A 14495-nucleotide genomic window follows, 5' to 3' on the forward strand; every position below is an offset into this window, starting at 1 on the left:
CTGTCAGAGTACAAAAAAATGACCAAATATGGTCACTTCCTGTGCGACGTCCTGGGGCTGTTCTGAGAGGTGGGGGATGAAAGTAATTTGGTTTCAGCTTAATGAAGAGATGTGTTCTTTTTTCTTAGCAAAAGATCCTGACTGCTACAAGTTCCAGATGAAGGATAAGATCTCCAAACTTTAGCCTCACAGGCAGGCGTCCGACAAGCAATTTGTTTTTGCTTCTTGTTAGGTCAGTAAATAAAGCAAGGGTTAAATATCCAATGTATCTCATGTGACAAAGACACCAGTCCAACCGGTACAAAACCCTTATAAACTGCATTTTACAAATATTGTTGTGTCATTAGCAACAACAAAAAATATTTTCCTTCCTGGGGATTTCTCAGTTGCTCTGATACAGCAGTCTTTCATCAGCTTTAGAAGGAGTTAAAAGGAATGACTTTTTTACGGCTAGCATGAGGCACCTGTTGGGGGATGGGATGAAGCTGAAACTCTGAAACCAGTCAGGCGAGGAAGCAAGAGGTGTAGTTTGTGCAAGAGAGTCAGGAAGGCTGGTCTTCGATTTTAAAGACTCAAGTATTTATGTGTTTAAAGGTGACTATTTCAAAACAAAATAAAGTTTTTAGAGGCTATTAAGGGGGCACACTTTCATTACTTCAATCAGTCTAATTTATTTCCAGCAAATTCAATCAAAATCCAGAATTACAAGTTTCTTTATTTTGCACTGCCCACATCACACATCAAAGTTCTGCCTCCCTAAATCAGGAGGTGGCAACTGCGTCACACAACAGTTAGATCATGGGAACAGCCCGAAACAAGATTTCACACCTGAAGGGAAAAAGATATTGGTGCAATCTTTTGAAATACTGTAATATTTTGTATGTTTTCAACTTGGGTTCTGTTCATTTTGTGTCTCCAGTTCCATTTTAAGGACATTAGGCTGATTAATGCTTTAAAAGTGTAATCAGAATACTACCCAGAGCTAATTGCCAGTGTCTAATCTTCATTGGTCTGTACAGTGATTTTTAACATTTTCAGTTCTATTCATCAAATACTTAAATAATGGGGTACAGTTTAGGAATTGTCTAGTTGTAGTCCTAGAGGACCAAGGTTTCTGCAGTTTACCTAAGTCTTTTTAAATTCAGCTGCACCTGAAGAGCTGGGAGACATTATTAAATTGCGGTTAAACCATTAGCCAGCTAGTTTCATTCATTAAGTGCTGAACTGTATACACACACACTTTCCGTTCAGGACTGGACACCTATGGAATATACCATTCTCTTAGCTTGTGATTACACTGTAATTGATGAAAGCAGATATTCTGAAATGAAATTCACAAATAACACAGTAAAAGGTAATGCCAAGTAAGTGCTTGTGGATCTATAAATAACTGACAGCTTCTTTTTTATACATTCATATATTATGGAAGATCTGAATCTTCAGTAAATGAATGCAAAGTAAGATATAATAACCAGTCAGAGGCAATCTGTGCATGCTTAGATCAATGCATTCAGAAAGGAGCAGCAGCTGATCACACAAAATGACAGAGGAGTTGCAGGTTTTGTGCAAAACAACTATGTTACGCTGTAAGGAGGCACAGGTGGAGAAGACAGATGTGTTAAAAAATGCTGTTAAATTCTGAACTTTAATAGTTTGGAATGAATAGTTGAATAGTTCAGTTGCTCTAATCTGTTTTTTACCAATTTCACTTGAGAGGAATTCACTTGATGAAAAGTTTGCATGACTTCAGTTTCTTTTTTTGCAATGATTGATTACTGCAAAACATTTTGCCCGAGCTTTGGTACAATGAAAAAGTAGTTTTACTGACAGAATTATCTTTGGTGTATTTCATAAACTCAGTAGGCTTTAATAAGAACTCAAGAGGGGATAACTAACCAGTGCAGCACTAAGGACTGTTTCACTGCATTTGAATGTGATCTTACATACCTAGTATAACAAATGTATAAAGGCTACATAATCACACTTTAAAATTGTATGCTATAGTATTCACAATCCATTACAACCTTTATAGTTTATAACATAGTCACACTTTATTCTTCATACATTAGAATTAGTAGTTTTCAACTATAATTAAAAATTTTGCTTACAGCCATTGACTTTAAAATAGCCTCTCCAGTCTCTTTATTGCACAGTGTAATTCTCTGCCCATATTCTGAAAGAGAACTGACCGTTCCAATTCTGATATTTGCTCAGTAATAATAACCGGAGTCTTGTTTTGAGACCAATCTCACTATTCCAAACCAAAACTCTTGCTGCATTCAGCTGCAAGGCCCACAATGTCTTTATTGTTCTTTGTGTTTCTGAGGGAGAAAGAAATTCTTTGCCCAACTAGGATTCAAAGAGGTGAGAAGGAATTCAGGTTACATTAGCCAAGCAAGACTGTGAAATTGAAATTAACTAGATATGCATTTGCCATTTCCAGTTATTTAGTCTTTGCAGAGGAATGAGCAGTAATGCAAACTGTCACCACTATTATTCTTGTAGGTGTCTTTCTGTTATATCCCTGAATATGAGGATGAAGAAACGTAAATCATGTACAAGCTTTTCAACTGCAAGACAAGCAATATTTCAGAATCACTGCATCCCAGCATCACACACACTGTATCATGTAAGCTACCCACTATGTAAATCGGGATTTCGTTGATCTTGGATGCACTGAAACTACATGCGACAAGTGACGTCTAGGTACCGTAAAAAAAACATTTGAAAAACTCATAGTACCAAAGCAATATCCTTATTTAATACTCATCACTCTTTGTCTAAGGTGCATTGAATGGTGACCTCACAATCTTTTAAAAAATCTATACATGAAAACTTTGAGACAGAAAGAAAAGAAAATTCAGAATTCTGACCTGGCACCAGATGTCGGCAAGTCCACCGGGATTTTACAAAGGCTCAGCTTTTCCAGGAAGCAAAGGGAACTTTTAATTCTGACTTCTCCAGGTATAAAAACAAGTAGAAGTCTACAGAAGAAGGTTATAAGAAAAATGATAGAAGGATTGTAAATAAACCAAGAAAACTGGGTTGTTGTATTCTTTAAAAAGAGAGAGAGAGAGTGTCTAAAATAGCTGATTGTTTCCCAAATGAATGAAGGTATTGTGTTTGAAAGCCAAACCTGCAATTAAGGGTCTCTTTTTCCAGGGCGTCTCTTGATAAGATCGTATCCTCAGATTGAGTTTCATACGCAGGTATGCACGAAAGTTCTACGATTAAGCTTTCGAAGAAAGATTTTTTGAAGAAAATGCCTTTCAATCTAATCCCAACACCCCAGAACAAGAAGGTCATCCAAATACTGGGCCTCCCCTTTAGCTCAGAAAAAAACTTTGCTTGTTCATGTTCTTTACAGCATCTTTACAGAATATTGCTTTACAGTGATTCATAATCAAGCTGCTAGCCATTCATTATGAGATGTTTTTATACAAATGCTAGAGGAGCAGAATCCTCAAAGATACTTCAAATTCTACATCTGCACAAGTAAAATCAAGGTTTAAAACCATAAACCATAAACAGGTACTGTGCTTCACCCTTATTAGGGACAATCTTCCTGATATAGTGAACTATGAACAGTGAACTGGAAGTATTCATGTATCTAACGAGAAACACTATTCATTGTGACTATTCCTGTGTTTTAAGAACTTGTGGTCATGACAGTTCCTCTTCCCTCAGCATTGTGAAATGGCACAAGTTTAATAATACAAGTTCCTATAATTAATACCTACAGTGTCTATTAAAAGAAGTAGCCTTTCAAGATAGGGTGCATGTTAAAAGCCTACATCTGCATGGAGTTATGAGTATGGAAATCAATTAGGAATATTAGTGATAATATTAAATAATTCTTAAACAGTTATTTAAACTCATTGTGACTGCTCTTAACACACATTGTAACACAGAAGGGTATTCCTTATAATACAGATGAATATGTGTATTATAAGGTCAGAGTTGGCTGAGAAACAGCTGTCTAATTTTGAGGTTAGGTAGTTAAATTTGACACACTTGAAGAAGGCCAAGGCCGTAACGTTTTTCTTTTCTTCTCCTTTCAGCACAGAAAAAATCTTTAGCCATTCCTGTGTAATTAGGAGTTTATATGAGCTGAAAAATGGACCGAGAAGCCAAAAGATCATTTGGTCTCCCATAGCACTGTGATAAATAGTATCTTTCAGTGAGTACATGCGGAACACAGATTCTTTTTTGTTTTCTGAACATTTATATTCCACCATCAATTTCATTAAAGCGTGTTCTGGGTTTAACCTTCAGTGTCTGCTGCCAAGGCATCACAATATTCCTGAAAAAAGCATCTCAGTGAATTTGCATCTCAGTGCAGGTTACCGGTTAATACAGAAATATAAAATTAATTTACTACATAAAAATAAGTCAGCTGGCTTTGCTTGTGTCTCCGTGAGTGTACCTCATTTAGTTCACGCAATAAACAATTGCTTTTCGCTGAACACATTCCTGTTCCTGTTATTTAATGCTTGGTGGTCATGGCCACACAAAAGATATAGAATACAGCAGTGTTCAGTGACAAGAGGTTCATGTGTCTGAAACCCAGTCACTATTGTATACCTTTTCATCCATTCTATGCAGATAAGACTGTATTTATCTTAGTGTTTCATAGCTTTCATTGAATATCAAAAACCAATTAAGCAGGCTGAATTAAAGACATATGATCTGGGTCAAATTTATATCATTCCACAAGAACAGACATTTCTGTGTCATAAGGGGTCTTCAGGAAAGGACAATGGGAAATTCCCACAGAGTGATGTTTGTGGTTGTATGTGGAGGGAGGAATGGGGGGAGAGGGGATGTTAGTAAAGTGAAAAGTCCATAAAGTATGACAGTAAATTCCTGCTTCGTCACCTCACACTCATACAGCGGGGCTGCGCGAGACCCGAGTGAATTTATAGTTCTCTCAATCAGAATGTAGGGCACCGCACACAAGGCTGAGAATAAAAGGTAAGAGTGGAGCTGATGGTTATGCTACAGTGCCTGTAACAACATGTTGTGAGCAGGCGAGCACACCTTGTTTCCAAAGCTTATTGCAAGTGCAACACAAGACCCACCCATGCACCTGCCCCACCTGCTTGGGTTCCTCTTTTCCAGCGTTTTGCGTGCAGAAACTGCGGCAGTATCCGCACATGTGACACGTCTTCAGCACGTCAGGGACGGCTCATTGTTGAATGTTATGCTGCAGTTACAAAATCTATGGCGTCTGTCGGATAGGTAGCCAGGATACATTTCAAAATCTTTCATGATTTACAAAGAAGCCAAATGCAATCCATTTCAATTCCAAAGCACAAGTACACTGATACTGTAATAATAATAATAATAATAATAATAATAATAATAATAATAATAATAATAATAATAATAATAATAATAATAATAATAATAATAATTGCTTACACTTATTTAGCGCTTTTCTGGACACTCCACTCAAAGCGCTTTACAGGTAATGGGGACTCCCCTCCACCACCACCAATGTGCAGCATCCACCTGTAATGGATACTGTAATGTTATAAAAGTCTGTACACACTTCCCAGCCTCTAACACAGGATCAGACAATGTTTTAAATTTCTCTGCCTAAACGATCTGAATCTATGATCTCAAATGTTATCATGGGATTTTGTCAGATGTTCCATTTGTGGTGTTTTTATGAAACTCTAGCGTTTTTTAAGACCCATCTGAGCTGGTATCTCGTTTCATTTATTTTGGGCTTCCACCCTCTACATTAGAGACTGGAGAGCTGTCACCTTTCAGTAGAACTTTTATGAGACAAGAATAGGAGGAAACCTGCTACCTTTTTTAAATGTATCTAGTATTTTCTTCAGTAAGGAGAAGCTTTATCTTTATAGCTTTATGTTTCAACCCAAAGAAGGGGTATGTATACAATGCTCCTAGACTTTTTTTCAAAATATGTATAAACAAGCTGGTGACCTGTCACGACAGGTAATGAATGCGACTCCCAGCTTTTGTTTTGAACGAGCTGGCTGGAGCCAGTCTGTTCAGCAACTTTCCAGTGTTCTCAGAGCCTCAGCCACACCTTTCTGCATCTCTACTGTTCGCGTGAGATACACTGTGAGGTGGCTGGTGTACTGATACATTTTTACAGGACTGAATCACAGAAAGTGGTTTCAGTTAGCGGTTTTTGCATGAGACAAACAAATATATATTCCTCTTACCTTCAATTACTTCAGACTTTGCAATTCTGTGGTATTTAATTCAATTCTCCATGACCTCCTTAGTTTTTAAAAACATGTGTGCAAATACATATTGAGGCCACTGAATGATGCAATTTAAGATATCAAGTATGAATGTATGAATGTATGATAGTTGGGTACAAACGTTAATTTGTTTTTGGAAAGTGCATTTTAGGAGGTTTTAGCAAAGTGCCAAACAAACACAGCGATAAAAAATGGACAATATTAATATATTTATCAATGACAAATATATGACCTCAGTTAATGACCAGGCAGCTAATAACACAAATGATACTATAATACAAAATGATATATTTGTTTTATACATGACTTTGAAACCCCTATACTATAGAACAATCCATATTCATGTCATTATTTAATATCATATCATTTATTATTGTGATTGCTAGTTTTATTAAAAGAATTTGAGAAACAGTAAATTAATCTGGTAGGAACTGGCATCCCATCCAGGTTGTATTCTGCCCTGTGCCTGTTACTTGCTGGGACAGGCTCCAGCTCCCCCGCAGCCTTGGACTGGATCAAGCAGTTGAGAAAATGGGTGGAAGTAAGTTAGCACAGGCTTTCTATTTTTAAACCACCATCAGCATAATGTAAATTAACCTTAGGGGATTAAACTTTACTGAAGTTCTCAGAAGAAAAACAGTGTAAAAATTTCCACCCTTTTGTTATGGAGGATGCATTGTTGATTCGATCGTTTGAACTTCCAAATAATTAGCACACAATGAAGGCTCAGTCTCTGAGCGTGAATGACTTCATTCTGTGGAGCTCGGGGCACTGGAACAATCCCGGAGCAGAAACCGTCTCTCCCTGCAGTTTCAGTGACTAAGAGGACCATGTGACACTGCAGTCACACCCAGAGAATTAGCAGGTATTGTCATCAGTTATTTAATAATGCACGGCTTCATGTCTGCGTTACCCAGCATTACACAGTAATCTAGTCTCAGATCACTGACCAATCTATACGCTAGATGAGCACTCTGACATTAAAATTAGCATCGGAAAGGTGCATTAGCGATATCAAAATGACATAGATCTGAGAGCTCCTGGTTTTGCAGGAGAAATGTTACAATTGGTATTAACCATGTGCCAGTACATTTTGTAGGTCTCCTTAAAATTCTGCACCACAGGAAAAGACTACATTTGCTCAATAAATGACACCCGAAGAAGGCTACATTCTTTTCTTTTCAGCATGGAATAAACCTAAATTTACCTGTTCCTTTGTTCAACAAAGTCTTATATGAGACCATTTAAGCCTCATTCACTGGTATGAAGCTGATGACAATGTAAGGATTCTGACAAAACCTCCTGCTCTGTTTGTCTTGAGATAAGACTTGAGGACTTCAATCCCTAGTATCTCTTTTGGCTATGAGTAAGGGGTTCCAGTTTTCTGATTAATAGGTACAAATTGAAATGTTTTTGGAATGACACATAAAAAAAGTGCCAGGTATTTTCACAGCACTTTTCTTTTATAGACATCTGGATAGTATGTTGGCTTCTCTCGCTTCTTAGGTAAACACCAAACACCCAAAGCACATCCACATTTTCTGACATTTTATAGATGCTGAAATTACCTGCATAGCCAAATTATAGGTTAGATTTTAATACATTCTGGTTTCTACTCAAGATGGTCTTCACCAAAGCATCAAGAGAAATAAATTGGCAAATGAAGCAATTAAAATCTCTGGCAATGTTCAAGTATGTGTGTTTCTCTTAAAGACCTTGAAGTGTATTAGTAATTTCAGATGCTAAAGACCCGATTGAGTAAGGAGGGGTGGGAATGGAGGTTTAGATTATGTAGGATTGGTTCTGCTAATTCTAAATGCTGGATACATACAAATGCATGATATATACAGCATATACATGCAATATATATTTTATCCTCAAAAAATATAAAGGTTTATCTCTTTCACATAAGATTATTGGTTGTAAAAGCTGGCAGACGGCAGACACTGTAGAGCAAGAAAGACAATTTTGTTTATTCATTAAGCACATAATGGTTTGGGACAGACTGCTGATGAAAAACCTGTTTTGTTCTATTAGAGGCCCAGAAAGGTGAAACCTGTATGGCAGATGAGGGTGGAACACCCCTATTGACTTTCATGTCAGTTTAGAGAGGCAAATTTGCATGCTGGCCTTCCATACCTATCCATGAAAATGCATTTACTTTCCTTTCTCACATGAACAAGTGGATGCTCAAGAGTATAATAGCAGTGTTATAACATTAACACCATGTTAACATGAGACCTGATCTTGCAGTTACAAGAACCCTAACCACTGCCCCACACTTCTGCCCACATACACTAAAACTGGAAAGATTAGCTTGGACCCTGCATACGAATTACTTTATAAAGCTTTTGCCCACTCTGCTTGAGGACCTTCTAGTATTGTGCTGCCATATGCTCTATGCACTTTGCAATGCTTTATCACATTACTTTATGTCTTTTCTATGTTAACCTTTGTGTGGGAAGATACATACCTCGGTATAGCATTAAAATACAAGCAGAACTTATCAGTACTGGCTGCCAGAAAAATCATCCTGGATGAACGATTTCTGAAGCAGCTGGAGTTCAGGACCCTAAAACATAAAGGGGACAGAAGACGATGGAGAGTAAATGGTTCACAGCACACTGATTCCAGGAACAATTGTATTTCATGTGCACAGAAAAGTTAAGGGGAAAAAGGCACTCTGTAGCTACCCAGTTGGATAAGCTATTAACTGACCTTTCCAGACCCTGAATTGTAATCTCCTTTGTCAACAATGTTTCTTTTAGAAGAGGACTACTCAGACCCACAGTCCCCCTCAGAATTAAATTCTAGTTGATATTTTATTTCATGAACTTTTAAACCTTTTCTACCAGATATCACTGCTCAGAAACTGGATTGGGAAAGGGTTGTTGAATTCCCCACAGGGCACACCTGCTCAGGTAATAACAAAAAAAAGCTCCCTTGTGCTCTTTTGCTAAAGGTGTTCTCATGGTAACTGTTCCCTCCTGCAAGCTCTTGCTTGAACTATAAAGGTTTTGTTTGTGTAACTAAAGGAGGAGGTTAAAGCACCCTTGGTTATCTGAACTGGTTCAACTGGTTCTGTGTTCCATAATATGTAAACGGTACCATGGAATTGTATCAGGTGGATACATGGCCTAAATCCTTTCAAAGTTTCCTTGGAAATTGTGCATTGAGGTTCTATGTAACATTTTTTAAAATTATTTTTTAACATCCCATCCCAAGATTTGCTTGGGAGATTCACTTGAACAGAAAAGCCCTATGGGTCAGAGTTAGCACCCGATTCAACAGTGAAATTACAATTATTTCCCCTCTTTACAGCAGTCCCTTCAATTCAGATTCAATTAAATTTCCAAAGCTTTTGAATTCAGCATAAATCTGTTTATAGTTTGTAGCCTGGTCCCAAACCAACAAGGAATGCACTTTATATTTAGAAGCCTTTTCAATCTATGTTAAAAAAAATCAGTGTATTGTATTTTTTGTAAATACAAAACACCTTCTTCTACAGAACAGAAAGCATAAAGAAGCAAAAGCCTGTATTAATATGCTCTGGCAAAGCCTGGCCATCCTTGTCATTAGCAGGGAGGGATAAAATAATTTTACATTAGCTATAGGATTCAGCAAAATGCCTGAATGGTCCCATTTGCCTGTTTCCTCCTGGCTGGGTTAATGTTCAATAGTGGTTGACTAGTCAAGGTGAATATTGATTATCTGACAGTACACGCTGAAACTATGTAAAACATTTGGTAACAATCATTTGAGAACACAGTCTGAGAGAAAACAGACACCAGTGTCCCCAGTGTTTAAGAAAATGTAATAAACTAAATAATAACTAAACGTGTGTTCTGGGGGGTTAATACTTCATAGTTTAGGTCTCTGAAGAAGCAGTTACCTCAATGTTAATTCTGAATCTTTTGTTTTAGGTTCCGTATTAGATCATGAGAGATAACACTGTGGTTGAAAAACAGGACATAATTGGGTTTTTTATATGTAGCATCTAATCAGTTCTAGAATTTATTTTAAAATTTGTTTCTGATTATTTTATACTCCCCACAAACCCCAGTTTTCCAGCTTTTCCTGCCTGCATCTGTTAAATTTAATCTTGTACCTGTAAAAACTCACAATCTAGGCACCATTCAAACCAACCAACGAACAAATTTGTTTTTCTTCAAGGAGGCCCAATCACAGCTCAAGGGGACAGGTTTACTGCTGGCAGAGGTGTTTGAGTTTTGCTTTAAAGGGATGTTATCCATAATCCACCTGAGTTTCTGTGTATTGTGAGAAAAACAATGCCCTGTAATTTGACACAACCAACACAGAGACAATCATTGTTTTACTTCCTTTGAGCACAGAGCTGAGGATGATTAAACATTAAGGAGGCTAACCAGTTCTTTTATTGCTTTTTCCCAGAGTCTTAGCATTAAATAATGGGTCAGTGCTTTACAAAAACAAGAAAAGAAATTCTCTGACAGAAACAAGATTAATAGTACTATAATTGCTGAAGATGTGGAATTTAAATCACTTTTAATCACGAGCATTTACAGTGATCTTGTAAATTTACAAGGGGCTGATCAAAAAAACCTGATTAGCAAAACCATAGTTTAAGGGCAAGCAGAAACTAAATATAGTGGAGCAGTATGTGGTCTCATAATCTTTACATGAAACTCCACAATCTGGTTCTAACCATGTAACAGATATTGCAGAGATGAGTCAAACGTACCCACCATGAAACTCACTGTGGTTACTTTAAATAGATGATGAGTACCTGCTTTCAGTAAATAATGCAGGAGAAACAACCCAGACTGACGACAAAGTCCTCAGGAAAGGAGAAACTGAAACTTCATGTATGCGCAATTACATGCCTTAAGGCCTTTGAAGACAACATGGGATGGCTTTCAGACAGTTTCTCCTATTTTCACGTAAGTAAAGATCCCAGTGAAGGCAATCACAAAACCCCAGAGACACAAGGACAGAGGACAGGACAGGAAAACAAGTTTGGAAAACATTGTTATAACTCATCCGTGAATGGGACAGCTCAGAATTTGTTTCTTTAACCCTTTTCTGTTGTTTTTTTTTTTTGCTGAATGAACCATCATTTCTGAATTTAGTGCACATCCATCAGCTAAGCTGCAGCCCATCCACACTGATTACCACCAATATAAATGAAACACCAGTGAGAAGGCCCCAGCTCCATGCCCTTACGAAATCAAACTCTTTTAGCACTAACCACATTATCATTTCCACACAGCTGAGACACAGAGAAGTAAAAATCAGCAATGCACAGACGAATATAGTTAGAACTATGCTATAGCTCAAACAGTTTCAATGATTGCAGTACCTTTTACAAAGAATCATTAGCAGAAATTATCCTAATTGTATTTCCTGGTAGATAATATTTACAAAGATAATATTACTTTAAAAGATATTTAAAAATCACAACTACATCTTAATTGATACTACACTATACCAAAATACTTATGAGTAAAGCATGCAAAGAAAATCGATAGTGTATGGAACTGGTTATTAATAAAATCCTGATAATGATCACAGGTTATTGGTGTGGTGAATTCAAGTTAGTATTTACCATTAAATTAGCATTTCATACATTCTGAGCTAAAAACAATTGGCAACAGTCTTAAAACTAAGCCAATAAATTAGCTTTATTTTCAAAACAATTCAGTCTAAATGCAGTGAAAAACAAAGAATATACTTGGGTAATAATGTATTTGAGTTATAATTACAATTATTATTTGAGAATACATTGTAATGTAAAATCTAAATATTATATTTGATATCATTTATACTTCATAGCTGGACGTGTTATTTATTAACAAAGCAGTTAATAGAAAGTGGACAAAACTTTAACCTTCAAGGTGGCTCTGTGGCTAAGGATCTGTGCCTGTGACTGGAAGGTTGCCGGTTCAAATCCCACGGCTGGCAGAGGAATCCTACTCTGTTGGGCCCCTGAGCAAGGCCCTTAACCCTAACTGCTCCAGGGGTGCCGTACAATGGCAGACCCTGCGCTCTGACCCCAAGCTTCTCTCCCTGTCTCTGTGTCTGTGTCTCCATGGAGAAAAAGCTGGGGTATGCAAAAAGATGCATTCCTAATGCAAGAAATTGTATTGGGCTAATAAAGAAACATTATTATTATTATATAACAGTCCTGAGGCCAGAAGAGATTTAGAAAATGATTTTAAGATCTTCAGAAATGGGATGTTACCTAATACGTTGCCGTATGACTGATGCATTATCGCTAATACAAACACTGCTCCCAATGTGAAATGTGAAATGTATGTGAAACTATTCCAGAAAGGACGATTTGTCAGACTACAGATGCAGCATCTGCATAAATGCAATGGGGATTACATTGTACTGAGCAAACAACCATTCATCTTGTATTTGTTTTCCTCACCCACCTGTGTGTGAATCAATCAGTATGATGTACACATACAAGCATCACTAGCGCCCTCTGTGACCAGGAGTATCCAGTAGATCTCAGCCCTGCTTGTTTCTTTTTGTTATCTAAAAATATTCTGAAAATGCATTACATAGAGTTTTGCCTTTCAGTTTTGGGAACAGACAAGTCTTTAAGGACTGTGGACCTACCTCTTGTCAATTCTGCATTCCAATTTGTCAACATTTCTGAAACACTCAGGCATATACACATATATTCATTTCAAACCGCAAACAAAATGAAAGAACAGGAGAGAGGTAAGATATGTGAGGAGGCCATATTTAGTTCATCTTGTTTGTTAGGTTGATAGTACCTGGATGATACTAGAATGACATCAATCCTCTGGTAATGCAGCCCACAAGTTTCAGATATGGCTTTCACAACAACTTGCTGGAAATCACTGGCATTCATAGAAATATGTTTTTTTTTCTTCGTTTTTAGTATTTTTGCAAGAAGGCATAACAAGAAAATAAAATATACAGTTTGCTCACAGAAAAAAAAAGTTTTAAGATAAGAGAAAGCATCTGGTTTTTGTACTAGAGAAGATCTCCCTAGTCATACTTCCTTCCACAAGCACAGTTCTGGGATTAACTGTTACCAAGTGTTACCAAACAGTATAAATCCTATTTTTCTATACATTTTCTAAAGTCTTAAAGGGGAACTACAGTCCCAATATCTCAGACGCGTCATTAAATCTCGGTAAAAAATAAATGAATTGACAGCATCGCAAAATTTTACCAATTCCAAAGTAAACACAAAATCGAGAACTTTGGGAAAGTAGTGTATGGTCTCCATATTGTCGACAACCACTGGCCTGGGTGGTGGGGTGGCTCTGTGGCTAAGGATCTGCGTCTGTGGCTGGAAGGTTGCCATTCTGCATGCAGAGTCAAGAAGTACTATTTGTCAGAAAAACAGTACATAAAAGAGCAATAATTATTTTGTATTGTAAGAAATGTAAAAAAAAACCTGCTTATTTACAATGTAATAGGGCCTTTTCACCTCATCAGTAGTTGTGTTGCCACGTTCTGAATCATAGAAAATGGTGCTGCACACACCTACAATTTTCAGCTATTTTGTGATGGAAATTTGTGGTATAAATTTAAAAATAGCATTGCAGTGCCCCCTTATGTGTAATATAAATAACGTGTAATATTAGACATTTTTTAAAAAGAACAAAACTCATTTTCTGTTAATCCCTCTATTAACATAACAGAAACTGTGACAGAAGTTTGGAAGAAGATTAAATTTCTGATCTTGTCCCAATCCCACTCTAGCATTACCATCTCGTCGGCCGAGCTCCCCCATTTTCTTTCGTCTTTCTCGCACCCCTCCCTCCACCCCATTTTCACTCTCGCGGGGGCTCCCTGACTCATTCCTTGTGAAAAGAGAGGGTACCATCAGCCTCGTGCTCACAGGCAAGCTTTGTCTCAATGTCTCAGTAGTGAGTTTACGTCTAATTAATTAGGATCTGACTACTCCCTTTCTACAATGCGTTTCACTTTGTTTTTGCAAAAAAAAAAACATCAAAGTTCCATTACACTGAAAGCACATTCCTAAAAACTGAGATTAAATGTAACTGGCTGACTCTCAGATTGAAACATATCTTTTGTCTAATGGGAGAGGAGATTTAAGGCACTATTGGATGCTGTTAGAAAGAGCTCATTTATCACACTGACCTCTCAATCTCTATTTTGACCTTCAGATCATTTACAGTTGTTTATTAAACTCACAGACAACTGTCGCTTTCACATACTCCCATCAGAAGAAGGACATGACCCGCTTCACAATGTGTACTTACA

General features: G+C 37.3%; 1 protein-coding gene across 1 annotated transcript in view; it reads right to left on the reverse strand.

The window, feature by feature from the left end:
- The window catches only part of LOC148643504 (claudin-4-like), a 29066-nt gene extending 25514 nt beyond the window's left edge, over positions 1 to 3552 (reverse strand). Inside the window, exon 1 of the mRNA XM_088615861.1 lies at positions 2874 to 3552. The gene's annotated coding sequence lies outside the window, so the exon portion shown is untranslated. The remainder of the gene's footprint in view (positions 1 to 2873) is intronic.
- Positions 3553 to 14495: the final 10943 nt, after the last annotated feature.

Source organism: Lepisosteus platostomus, chromosome 22 (genome assembly GCF_059453375.1).
Source record: "Lepisosteus platostomus isolate fLepPlt1 chromosome 22, fLepPlt1.hap1, whole genome shotgun sequence".
Lineage (NCBI taxonomy): Eukaryota > Metazoa > Chordata > Actinopteri > Semionotiformes > Lepisosteidae > Lepisosteus > Lepisosteus platostomus.